The sequence below is a fragment of the Cervus elaphus genome, chromosome 23, assembly GCF_910594005.1.
Source record: "Cervus elaphus chromosome 23, mCerEla1.1, whole genome shotgun sequence".
In the NCBI taxonomy this organism is placed as follows: Eukaryota; Metazoa; Chordata; class Mammalia; order Artiodactyla; family Cervidae; genus Cervus; species Cervus elaphus.
Window position 1 is genome coordinate 23,389,413 of NC_057837.1, and position 12,470 is coordinate 23,401,882.

Below are 12,470 nucleotides of genomic sequence, written 5' to 3' on the forward strand. Positions count from 1 at the left end.
TGTTATTTTGAAATACAATGATTGTTTCCTTCATACAATTTTACTCGCGTGTTATCCAAAAGAAAAGGTCTTGATGAAATAACATTTTAAAGGGCCACTAAGAGAAAAAAAAAAGTATATACCTTTAAGACTTGTAAGGTGTAAAGAGCACAGAACGCAGCTCCAAGGTAAGGCTCTTGGGTTAGATGAAGTCATTTCTTGAGGATGTTTCTTCAAGTATAAAATGAACAGTACAACAGGTGATTATTTCTAAGGTTGCTTTAAAAAAAAATCCTGATTCATCCAAGATAAGCTGGACCACAGAATTCAGATAGATGGGTCCTTTACAAGGAAGAGAAAGTATCACATAATAGAACCTCCCAGTAGATTAGACGTGGAAAATACCCCGCGACGCCTTTCCATCGCCTTAAAAATCTCAAGATCGCCCAGTTTTGATTATGAAAGTCTCCGAAAATGTTTACACAGTCGAGTGTTTCCTGTTTCCGCAGTTAATTTTTTTTTAACGTTTTTTTCTTCTTTTGGTTCTTGAAACGGATTTCCTTTATTTGCACCAGTTTCTTTTTCTGAGTGTGCAATTTCTAGAGGTCTCACATGAAGACTTCACCACCAACTTTATGTCTTCATCAAGTCGACGACATCAAAAGTCATTTATCACTGGAAAGGCTATTCCAGGATCGTTGGGAGTTTTCTCAAGAAGTTCCAGAGCATGTGGAAAACTCACGCGAAGTCTCATTTAACCCTCTAGAGGAATAGTAAGCACTCAATAAAACTTCCAATGAACGAGTTAAATTACTTCCATTCTTCTAACTCTGGTCTTAAAATATCCTTTCCAGAGGCTATTAGAAGGGACTTCCCCAAAATAGCAAATGATGTTCCCTCAGACTCACCTACATTTCAATGTTTTAAAAAAGTTACTTCTTGCTGTTAGGTCGTCATAAACTCCAAACTTCAAAGTGAACCTGATTTCAAATTCGGTGCGGATTCGGCGCTCTCCAACCCTGTCCTTCTAAGTTAGCTGGAACCCAACTGACCCTCGGAAGGCTGCGGACCAGGGTACTCCCGAGACGCGTAGAAAATTGGGATGGGCGGAATGAGAAAATTACAGAGAAGGATAAAGAGGTGACTGGAGTCAGCGATGTCGATCTAGGGGCTCCAGTCTTAGGTCTAAGTGCCCCCAAGAGTGGAAATATTCAAAGAAAGCCGAAGACAGGAGCGCACGGCGCGGCTTGGAACATAGAGCGGGGGCAAGGGTAATTAGGCTGGAAAGAGCAACTGCTTTAAAAAAGAAAGAAAAGGAAAGAAAAAGGCTTCTTCTGTTCAGGTATCGGGTGGAAAGGGCATAGGACGCCCGCCTGGAGAAAATGACCTTCCTTTCCCGGTAAATGACCTGCCTTCCCAATTAGGGAGCATTCACCGAAAGGACGGGTTAAAGAGGAAACGACCCTTCTCCCCGCTTTATTTTTTAACTAGCAGCATTCCGAGGACTGCAAAGAGCTGCAGCCCAGCCCTCTGCCTGGGATCGCGCCGTGGGGTTCGGCCCGGCCCGGCTCGCGAGCCCAGGCCGCGGGACACCGGGAGGCCATTTTGCGCGTGCGCCGCTCGCCTCGCGCCGCTCTCAGTTCCGCGGACTCAGCTCCCGCCAATTTTGAAAGCTAGATTCTCAGGCCCTAGCAGGCTGGGGAGGAGGGGAAACGAAGTCGTTTCTCCAAGTCCGGACGCCTTGGCGAGCCGCGGCGACAGCCGGGTGCGTGAGACCTCACAAGGCGGCCCCCGTCCGGCCGAAGCTTTTCCACCGGGCGGGACACCGAGGCGCGGCAACTGGCCCCCTGTCCTATGTCCCCGGGAGGCGGCGGCTTCGCGTGCAAAGCCCTCAGAAGCGCATCCTTACGGGGGCCATTCCAGATCATTGTCTCGCTTTGCCCTCCTCCCTGTGGCTGCTTCAATCCCTATCCTCTTGCTCCTTCAGTAACAAGGTGTCCTTGGAGTTCGGGGTTTTGTTGGGGGAAAATTGTAAGCCAAATTATTAATATAAAACTGCCATCCTGGGGGTTCCTAAAGGCTGAGCTTCGTGGACTGGAAAGGCCGATGGGAGAGAGTCCTTAACCCTCTTAACAGGTTGAACTTGTCTAATAGGTGGAACGGGCTCTAATACTCTGGGAAGGAAGCTTGACCAGGTGATAGTGTCGAGGAAGTGAGAGGCCGCGCGACAGGAATCTCAAGATCTGGGCGAAGGACCACACTTTGGGACCCAAAGGCGACGCCTAGGTCTCCGGCCAGGGCAAAACTGGGAGGTCCGGCGGCCTTGAAACCCCGGCGGGGCAGAGGATCGGGCGGTCGGAGGTTGGGACGTCGCCTCTGACGGCCACCAGGACGCAGTGGTTTCCTGCAGAGTCCGCGCCTGCCTGATTCCCCGGGGGCAGAAACGCTTTTCTGGCCCAGGACTCCCACGTGCGCCCAAAAACCGGGAGCGAGAGGGACGGCTTGGGGAGAGGGGTAGGGGTAACTGCAGAGAAGTGAAAGCGGCCTAAAATGGGCGACACCGGAGAGTCCTCTTTATCGGCGCAGACTGCAGGGGCCGCCATTTGGTGGCGGATTTCGGTATTTCTGTAGCACGTTGTGCTGAACTTCACAACTGGCTGGTCTACGTGGCACGGTCGTTTCGGAACCGCAGTTCTTAAAGATGCAAATTTCCCCTGCCCACCCGCCCCCCCACCCCCAGCCAGTCTCCAGGGATCCCCTTCCCTCCCCCACCCCGGGTGGAGGGCGCGGCGGCTCCGCTCCGCCTCGACCCGGGGCGGGGACCTTTCCTCGGGGCTCCACTGGCCTCCACGAACGCCCAAGGGCTAGTATGATGAGGGGTGGCGCCTAGCGTAGGACTAACGAGTGTTTTCCTCCCCGTTTTCCCCGAGATTGCGAGCCCAAAGCTTTCTCCCCCGAGGAGAATCTCATTTCCTTGGCGGGCGGTGATGGGCATTGTCTTTTTTTGCACGGACCGCATCCCAGCCCTGGGCTCTCCGCCTCACACCTCTTGGAAGCAAGGAAGAGAGAGGCGGGCCAGGCCTGGCGGGAAGGGACGCACCCGACGAGAGGCTGCTCCTCCCTAAGTGTAGGGTTAGCCTCCCGGACTCGCGATTACATCTCGGCCCGGCGCCCTCCGGAGACACAGGGGAGATAAACACCTCTCCGGAGTCTCAGGACGTCGGCAGGCGTCACCCTGGGTCACCCTGTCTTCGAGGATCTCCATGAAAAGCCCCCGAAATGCGAGGTGCTTATCGAGTGGAGAACAAAGGGCCGAGGGGCGAGCGCGAGGCGAGTCCGCGCGCGGTTGTCCTTGGCTGGGCCCGGCTCGGAGGCGGGGGGCGCCGGCAGTGCGGACTCCGAGCCCGGAAAGGAGGCGGCGGGCGCGCTGGGAAGTCCGCGGCCCCCGCCTACCCCGGCGGACTGGAAGAGCCCCCAGTCTTCGAGCCAGGGCTGCCATGTTGCATTCGCGGAGGACACTAGTGATTTGACGCTCCCGAGGCAGCGACACCTCCGACCCGAGAGCTCTTTGGGGCAGCCCTACAAGCGTCACAGCCCGAAGGGATCGCGGGTCGCGGGCGAGAGCCCGATCCCGGCGGGCTGCGGAGCCGGCACGGCCGCGGCGCCGCCGCTTCCCCTCGCCACCTTCCTTCCAGGGGCTGCGGGGCTGCGCGCTCGGCAGAGGCTCGGTTGCCAGTAGCAACCACACGACGGCGATTTGCAGCCAAGGCTGCAGCCGCCGGTACCGCAGCCGCCGCCTCGTACATCTCGGTGTCTAGCATTCAGAACCCTGGGGGTTGCCCTCGCTGACATCTCTCGCCCCCTCCCCGGGGTCCTCATCCTCCAGGACCCTCAACTCCGCTCGAAAGCAAGCTCCCCCGGCTCGGCCCTGCCCCCACGGCAGACAATAGACAAATAGGCTCGGAGCACATTGCAGCGCGGTGCTGAGCCGGCACCTGAGTCCCCAGGATCCTTGCGCTCGGCTTCGTCCCAGCCCCAGGTGCCCTTGTCTCCAACTTGAGCCGAAATTCTTTGTCAGTGGCCAGTCCATTAAGAAGCCTTTCTCGACATCAGCAGTAAGGATAGTGGTAAAGAAAGAAGTCAAGACAAGACGCCCACTCCCTTTTTAGTAACGCCGACACAAAGAGCTTTGGGTTGTGTCTGGTCTTGGTAGCGGTGGCTTTCCTCTGGGTTAGAGCCACAGGCAAACCGTACCGTCTTCTCTCTTCTCTGTCTACCAGAATATTTTGCATGAAATTCATAATATAACTTTCAAACATTACCTCCAGATACCTTTACAGAAGTGGATGGAGCACTTTTTTCCTCCTTCATTTCATTTGATGAACCACACCAGCTCTTGGTAATGAGGACTGAGTGGTCTGATGCTTAAAGAAAATAACTGACATTAGCCCTTAGGAATCTTTCTGCCTTTTCTACTATCTGTGGCTCTAAGACATTGATTTAATTTTTTAAAGAACTCTTGTTAATGTTTTAGAGAGGTTTTTATTGAAGAAAAATCTTCAGAGTATCCAACACAATCTCTTGATTAAGCTAGTAGGATAACCCAGGAAATAGGTGCATTGCCAAATTTCATCGCTTTTACCAAATGTCCCAGTTTTAAAAAGCCATTAAGTTAGTGGAGTGTTCTTCCTAGATTGACATTTAATGTAAGTCACAGATGTGCTGAAATTAAGTTTAAAGCTCCTTGAGGACAAGCACCTATCCTATTTATCTTTGTATGCTCCAGGGTCCTTTTAACATAACTCAACAAATATTTACTGAATTTCCAGAGGATTCCTGAAGTTCAACAACCCTTATGAGAAATAAAACTTACTAACAGCTACTATAAAGCTTGGATATCTTTCATGGACTCAATGAAAAGGTGAACATTTTCCAATGAAAAGGTAAACATTTTCCAAGCTAGTGGTACTAATCAGATATCCTTACTCATGCATATTTTTTTACCTAATTATATTTCAAATGTGGTGATTGTATTTAAAAATATCTGACAGATGTTTCCAGAATTCTAAGAATGACAAGAACTTGCAACTTTGCTATTTTCCCACCAAAGGTGTCTGGAAATTGGTTAAATAGGCATAAGAGGATATTTTAAAGTGACTTTAATACGGGACAGGCATGGCATTAACTGTCTTCACAGTTCACCAGGAACTCTTTAAGGGGCTAGTATTGGATACTGCAAATCTACTAAGACAATGCACAGTGAAATAGCCTGTTTAACTTAATCTTTAAAATGTACTGAAAATAGTTAATATGTCTTAATCATACCTGATGGTAAACTCAAATCAATGTGTCTCCTAAAATGCTTCTTAGGTATGTTATCAGAGGTTCACCTTTAAGCTTCAGAAAATGTCAAGTTCATGATATCAGACAGTTTACTTCAAAGAAGAAAGTTAACACTACTTGATTCCTAGAGGCAACATGATGACCTGTTGCTTGCCCAAACACCCCCACCCCCACCTGAAAAATAGGAAAGCAAGGCTTTAGTGAAAAGTTCCTTTCTAGGTCTTTCAAGAAAGAAAAGCTCCAACAACTTGCTTTGGACCAAGTTAAAGAGATTATCTCCCTTTTTCATTATGACTGTGTCTTTCAAAGAATTGAAGGATAAGATCAAAGTGCATTCATATTCATGTGAATTATCGCTATTGACTTGAATAATGATGGATTTCATTGTTTTATTTAAACTGAAACCAGAAAAGCTGCTGCTTTTGAGTCTACACCCCCTAAGGCTGTAGAATTTCTTCTGAGGACTCAAAAGCCAAGCAATTAGGTCTGACAACCACGTCATTTCCAAAATGTACTTCTGCACAGAGGACTTTTTATTGGAACTGGTTACATTTCTATAGAATCCTACCATGCAATTTTTGACTCCTTTTCAGCCTTCTGAACAAAACTCCTAAGTTCAATAAACACTCATCCAAAATACTTAAGTATAAATGGTGCTGGGGAAATTGAGTGATGTTTAGAAAACATCTAGCTGTTCCTGAATCAGAAAATTAATGTTATCAGTAATTAACTCAGGAGAGTGCTTTCCCTTTGAACATGATTTATTACAGTTTGTTTTCTAGTGTAACTGAAGAAGTTAGAGTAAGCTTGGGAAAATGTGTTTTCCAGCTGTTTCTTTCTAAATATGCCTCATGACAGCTATCTTAAAATATTTTCATTTGGGTTCTCTTTAAACTATCCCATCACTTTCTAGTGAGAAAGAGGCTACCAGATCCAAGGGACCCCACTCCCTCTTACCAAATAATCATGCTCCTCAAGTTAGTCACCAATTAAAATGATCACTTTGGAGAAGACGTCTAAGGAAATTCATTAGAATAAAGTAAGTTTACAACAGAATACTACAGGCAACCTTTAAAATAGGCTTAAGGAAATGCTTTTTCAAGAACTTTAATACACACAATTTGTATAGGCTCTCTAAACTTAAAGACTTAGTGCAACCAGTTCTATTATATTCTGATAATCTTCAATGGGTTCTGAGAATACCCTTTCCAAAAAGAAAACTGGTATTTTAATTGGTATCACTGTTAAATGTTTGCCATACAGCTAAAGCAAATGCATAAGCATCACATTTTAAAAAATCAGTGTTTTTTTATCCAGTTGTGCTACAAGAAGTCTCTATCTTAATTTGTCTCCATTTGGTGTCCTTAGTATTGCAAAGCATTCTCTAAGGCAAAAGTGTCTTAGTAAATTTGATTCTTTGGAATTTGACCATAAATACACCAACATTACAAACTTTGTAAACTTCCAAGACCTTCACCCTTCACTTAAAATCAAAATGATAGGCAATTATTATTATTTCACGGGGGGGGGGGGAATCACTTCTTGAATAAAAAGTGTTTCTTTACAATTCATTTCCTGTCTTACTAAGGGGAAAGGCATTAGCATTTTCTTCATATAGGTGGTCATTAATTTTTTCTTATGTCCATATAAGAACCTTTATTCTTCGCTTTAAAAAATAAATATGAGGTAACACTGAAATAGGAGGTAAAGTAATACAGCTTTAGCCATATTCAGGTGTTTCCTCTGAAATGTATATTTTTAAAAAAGATGACAGAAGTTGCATAGCTTGCTTGGACTAAGGAGGATGCAAATCATAGCGCAAGTATTTCCACTTAAAGAATGGGAAGCTGTGCCACTGAGACTTCCAAGTCTAGCCTACATTTTAGCGGAGCTACCTCTCCGCTCTGATAATCTGTGGGGGGAACCGAAGGACCGGGTGGATACACAGCCTGGGCTATTTTTGTGAAATCAGAAACCTTAAACACCTTCTCTTTGTACTTTTGCACTATTTCCTAGGAATCAGAGCATACAGTTATTTTTCTGTGTAATCAATGAGCAAGAAATTTTGGCTTGGGATTTGATGTAGCAAAATGACGTCAAAAAATTTTTTTAAAGACTTGCACATGCGCAGTAAGACGCCTTTTTTTTTTTTTTTAAGTAAGCTTTGGGCTCTTCACCCCGCCTTCGGGATCCGGCCCGCACTGCGGGGTCTAGGAAGCTGGCCGATCTAAGGCGGTGTAGGATTCCCACACTCCACTCGGGGCAAAGAGAGTCGGATCCCCCCTCTCCAGCCAACCGGGCTCTCTTTTTTAAGTCCCGGCAGGAGAAAGTCAGGGGAAGCAGGGCCGACCTGAGCGGCCGCCGCTAGCTTTTCTGGCTGCGCAGCGCTGCGGGGCTTCTGCTCCCGGGGTTCCAGCCTCTGCCTACACCCGGCTAGCCCCTGCGAGTTGGCCGCACCACTCCGGGGCCCACGGGTCAGCCGCGCCGTGGGGAGGCTCGCGCTGGGACCTCTCCGCGAGAGCCCGCGCAGCGCTGCGGTGCTTGCTGGAGGCCTGGCTGGGGGAAGCAAAGCGAAAGGACTCGGGCCTTCTTCATCTTTCAACCCGCCCCCAGCAGACGCCGGCGGCGGCATCTACGGCCCTTCTCCCTCCTGATCCCTCCCCAGGCCGGCGGCCCGCGGAGCCACGAGTCAGTCGGAACGGGGACCTGCCCGCTAGCTCTCCCCCCCAGGCCCCGCGGGAGGGGCGCCGCCGGTGCGGAGCCTGCGCGGCGCTTCCGCCCTCGAGCCCTCGGGCCGCGCGCCCCCGCCCTTTCCACGCAACGGTTCTCCCGGCCCTGCCGCCCCCACACCCCCTTTTCGGCCCATCCCAGCAACCCACGGCAGGGGCCTCGCGGGTTTCTGATTCAGACGACGGCCTGACCCCAACCGATTCATGCGCCCTCTCCCCCGTTTAGAATCGCGCGGAGTCCGCGGAGATGCCCGTTGGGAGTTTGAGAAACTTTGGCCTAAAGGAAAAGCCGAGGACATCTGTGGAGCATCGTCGTCATTCCTTCCCCTGGGGCCCCGACACCCACTGTCCACATTGAACGCAGTCGCCTGCCAGGGCCAGCGCCGTCGAGCCGGGCATCCCGCGCCCATTGCGCGCGGACACCCGCCAGCGCCCAGCCTTGCGGCGTCGGTCCAGAACCTTCCCAGTGCGGCGGGCCTGACAGGACCGCACCTGAGTGATGCGTGACCGCGTCTCAAGGGTCTTGGCCCAGACGCGGGCTTGGTGAGGCTCCAGGGCTTTTGTGTGTGTGTGTGTGTGTGTTTTTTTTTCCTTTGTGGCATCTTCTATCGTTTGTCTCTGGCGTCCTGTACTAATAAAAAGATGGAAAAGGAATAGTACCGACCTTGCTTGAGATGAGTCCAACAACAAGATTTTAAAGGGGTGGGGGGTCTGAGGAGTGCTAAGAAGGAGTGGCCGACAGACATCTAAGGCAAGGCGCCTAGAGGGTATCTGGTGGTGCCGGGCTTGGGTACAGTCTTAAAGGAAAACCCACGTAAGTCTTTAAAAAGAAGATGTTCACGTAACACACACACACACACATATAGCAGCAATAATTTGTCTTTTGTGCGGTGTCTCATTGCCTTTGAAAGTGTTACGCTGTATTTCAAATGTTAGCGTCATCAATTTCATCACTTTTTGCTATATGGTCATTTTGGAGGTGAACTCATTCGTGTGTAGAATTTCCCCCTAATGATGGTTTACTTTGGTAGTGGAAAAGCTGAGTTCAATCTCAGCATCCATTGAATTACTGGAAAAGGAAGCCATTACAGGCATATCTTTAGAACTTTGGGGCCAGCAAAATCTGTCAAATATTTAAACATTTTGTTGGCCTTAATATAAAGAAACGTGAAAACTTTAAAGTTTAAAATATAAGGAGTTGCCTTTAAAAGGCTTGAAAAGCAAATGATAGGAAACAAGACAGAAGCACAACACCTGCATAGAAATGTTAATCTTCCCATCTTGGATGGAAGTGTCCGAGGCTCTTCTGCTTTGCTGACCAACTTGATGGCACAAATGGTTGGTCTCCTGAAACCCAAACGTAAACTCCTGAGGTTTTTTCTCAAAAGAGGAGCAGAGCAACATTTAAGATGTCATATGTTTCATCATTACAGGTAATATTTTGAGAAAACTAACTTGGTTATGGGGTATGTAATACCTTTATTTTTCATTCAAGTATGTATATATGGAGTTATTAATTTTAGATTTTACGTGGCAAAATGATTGTTGTATTCTTATAACTTGAAAAATTACATGCAGTTGCCAAATGAATGCATATTAAGTACTGCCATTGTGTTTTTAATTTCTGGGGTGGGGGGGGAGGAAAGGCGATTTCATATCTAGGTAAAAGCCAGCTAATTTTTCTTAAAAACAAGACACCTTTTATTAAAGTGATATTTTAGATATTCTCACCTTTTCCCCTATGTCACCCTAAATCCCTCTTCTTTGTTCCCAAAGCACTTACAGCACTGAGTGCAATTACAGTCCTTAAAACGGGGCAGGCTGCAGTATATGCTTGTTTAATGAATTAAACTTTCTTCAGATGTCTTTATCTCCCACTAGATTTCATGTTCTAGAAGACAGGTACATTCTGTTATTTGTAGTGTGTGGTAGACACTGATATTTAATGTTTTGGGCTTGGGAGAGAAATATATAGATACACTTGATTTATCTAGAAGCAGTTTACAAAATGTGGATATTATACCAAATTAACATCTAATTAGCACATACAAAGCTTTAACTTTAAAAATTCATCTAGAAACTGAAAAAAGAACATGTCTGTTAAAATTAGTAAAATTTCTTCTAGGCATGTGTAGAATATATTCCCATGATAATGGGTTTTTCTGAATTCCCAAAGCAGATTTTTAAAGAGAAACAGCAGGATTTTTAAACTGGCTTTAGAATGTTGTCTTTTTTGAATCTCATTTTCATAAAAAGAGAAATTAGATGCAAAAATGATTTTGAAATTACATGTGATTAGCTTTATACAAAAGGGGCCAAAGTTTTCCACACAAATCTTTCATGGAAACATTTTTGCAAGTTAATTCAGATAATATGTTTCATTCTCAATCAAATGTATAGCTTACTGTGTCAAGTACATTGTAGATCTGTATTTAAAGTCACTAGGTACTAGAAGAGTAATCTTAATAGCACCTTTCCTTTTTTTAAAATCGAAATATCCCTTTGAATAGTTTTCTTTCTCACTACTTAACTGTTAGAGGTGTGTATGTCATCTTGGGGCATACAATTAACATTGTAAAACAGAATGGTATTTTATTTTAAAGTTAGTAAGTTCAAAAGTGGGTCAGAAATTATACTTCTGTCAGTAAAAGTAATCTTCCACTTTTGCCATATCTTACATTTTAATTACTAACAATTCTTTTCTGTTTTATGATTAATCTATGTTACATTTTTTCATTTAATTTTAAAGACTTCTAAAAAGAAAGTAGAATAAAGAGCAAAGATCTAGTTTCTTTAGTTTGTCCAATTTCAGATATAAAGTAAGAATTCTATATTGTGTTTTATCAGGAACAATACAGTTTAAACCACAGACACTGTTAATGACAAATACTCAGAATCTATAGTTAAAATAATTTATACTCCATTTAACTTAAGTTTTCAAACTTTGAAGTGTTCCACAAATAGACTGTCATGTTTACAGGTTTAGACTCCCCCCCCCTCCCCCCACTATTGGGCTCTTATCTCAACGCTTTTAAAGTGGAAAATACACAGTTAAAAACAATGACTAAAAATGGCAGCTGTAGTCGCTTAGGAGTTCGAATTGTTAAAGGACTGAAACCAAACATAGAACCTTTTAGTTTTAAGGGGATTTTTTTTTCATAATGCAACAAGGAACTGAAAATAAAATTACAATGAAGGTTTATTTGCTATTTTAATTATTTGTCCAATCTGTCCCCCTCCCATCTCTAAATTAGTACACACCAAAACTTTAATTTTAAAACACCTGTTTCCTTAGGGAAATATGGGAATCACTGTTAGACTTTATGTCTTAGGGTTAAGTAAAGGGATTGTGGGTATTACTGGCTTCAGAACTTCGAAGCAAAAGACATGCACCTGTTCTGGGGGTAGCAGGAATCCCAATGAACATACTTATTCTTCTTCTTCTGATTGCTGGTCCATTCCACAACTATTTGGGGCTTCAGAAAATACCAAGACTTCATCAGAGAGCTCAAGTCAGAGTGAGATTTCAAAGATTATTATATAGGACTTATCCCAAATATGAGAACCAGCTAAATTTGCATGTTTCCTTCTATTAAAGAAGAGACATCAAGAGGTTTCCTGTCTTGGCACTACTCAGCAGCAGCTGTGACTATCCCCTTGACATCTGGCGAAATTGTAGTTTCTGATGGAGGAACATTTAAAGTTGACACCTGTCACTGAAACATTTGGTATAGTTTTCAGACCTACTAGAAACCAGTGATAGACTACCTAACTTTTGTTAAACGAAACTGGGTAAGAAAGTTATGTCAGCTAGAGAAGTCTGATTATGATAGTTTGAATCAAGACTTTCCAGGTAAAGATTCTCTCTCCTTTTCTTTTGGAAACGTCCTTCAGCAACAAATGAAGTCTACATTTAAAAGACAAAATGTTTTTTAAAATCTCATAAAAATGAGGAAGCAGCAAAATTGGTCGTAATTTGGAAAAGTCACGGAAGATAGGACGTTTATATTGTTTCCTTGTCTGCTTTTCTCATTGAATCTTTAGGACTGCTAATTAAATGCTTTCAATACATTATAATTAGGTGTATGAACCTAGGTATCCTGACCCTCTAAGAATCCTCAAACCTGAAATGCCCAGTATATAAAAGCTGGACTAAAGGGGAAAATATTTGACTTGAAGGCAGCACTGACAGTAATGTATTTATCAGATAACACAGCGTCATATGTGAGATTTCTCTCGACTGTCGAAGCCCAAGCGACGCCATCGCGGCAGTGTGCTTGTCTCGCCGCACTAGGATCGAGTTCCCTTGGCGCATGGGGCTCCCTCTCGCCCCGCTGCAGTCAAGTTTGGGTTCGGTTTGTGAAGTTCTCTGACCTCCTGGCGGACGCCTGTGCCCACAAGGTGTGACCCTCGACGGCG